The following is a 1,301-nucleotide window of genomic DNA, read 5'->3' as shown; positions in this document are numbered from 1 at the left end:
CTTCTTCAAAAGTGTGGCACCACAACTTTTGCCACACCACAAAAGTGTGGCAACCCCCTCAAAGCTCACCTGGTGCCTATTTTACTTTCTAAAAGGCACCATGCTAAAATATGTCTTTTTACCCAGGCTTTGAATGAGAGGTTTAGGCCCCTGCCACACGGGGGGGGAAAGAATGGCCAAAGTGTGGCTTTTTAGAGCCGCACCAAAAGAGACACGCGGCGGCGGGATCAGATAGATCCCCTGAGCCGCCGCGCAGTTCCTCCCCGGCACAATCAGATGCTGGGGGGGAAGCCACTGGTGAGAGAGTGAGGCAGCCGACGGCTTTGAATGAGAGGTTTAGGCCCCTGCCACACGAGGGGGAAAAGAACGGCCAAAGTGCGGTTTTTTAGAGCCGCACCAAAAGAGACACGCGGCGGCGGGATCAGACATCCTCTGAGCCGCCGCGCAGTTCCTCCCCGGCACAATCAGATGCTGGGGGGGAAGCCACTGGTGAGAGAGTGAGGCAGCCGACTGCCATGTGTGCACATGCGCAGATCAGCCGGGAGCCTCGATTGCTCCTGATCTCACGGCCACGCTTGCTGCGCCGCATCAAGTAAGTCCTGCTCTTTTGCAGGTTCTTTTTTGTAACGGGTTTTCCGGTTGAAGGGACAGATCGGGGACGGGTGCGCGCTACTTCCCAGATGTTGCTGTTTGATCTCGCCTGTTTGCTGCGCCTCCAATCCGTCCCTCTTCTGGGCCAAAACCTCCCGTGTGACCAGGGCCCTATCTTATCAGTTTTTTAAACTGTTTTATGATGTTTATGTCTCATGGTTTATTTTAATGGCTTTTTAATACTGTGGCTTTCAATTGTGAGCCACCTTGAGCAGGACTCTGAAAAGGTGGCACAGAAATATTCTAAATAAAAAAGTAAATAAATACAACCCATCACTTATTTTCTCAAGTCAGGTTCCATATGTCATCTAATTATGTTACGAGCATAACATAACTACCGACTCCATCAAATTTCACAGGTGTACGAGTGTGAACCCATGTGGTTTAATGCTTAAAAGTAGCACCTTAAAAGACTACCAAAATCTGTGGCATGATTTGAGTCATTTGAGCTAGGACATAGTCATTTTCTCCAGGGGAACCAATGTCGGTCACCTAGAGATCAATTGGAATAATAACAAGAGATCTCCAGATACCAACTGGAGGTTGGCAGCCCTAGGCTGTTGGGGAGAGGCAGGGAGCAGGCAGTGTGGAAGGAGTGAGTGGGTGGGGCTTAAAGGGTGCAGGAGGGCCAGAAGGCCAGCCCTTCTGGA

Source organism: Gekko japonicus, unplaced genomic scaffold (genome assembly GCF_001447785.1).
Source record: "Gekko japonicus isolate JY-2015 unplaced genomic scaffold, Gekko_japonicus_V1.1 scaffold593, whole genome shotgun sequence".
Lineage (NCBI taxonomy): Eukaryota > Metazoa > Chordata > Lepidosauria > Squamata > Gekkonidae > Gekko > Gekko japonicus.
The sequence above is the reverse complement of the archived record's forward strand: the minus strand, read 5'-3'. Positions refer to the sequence as shown.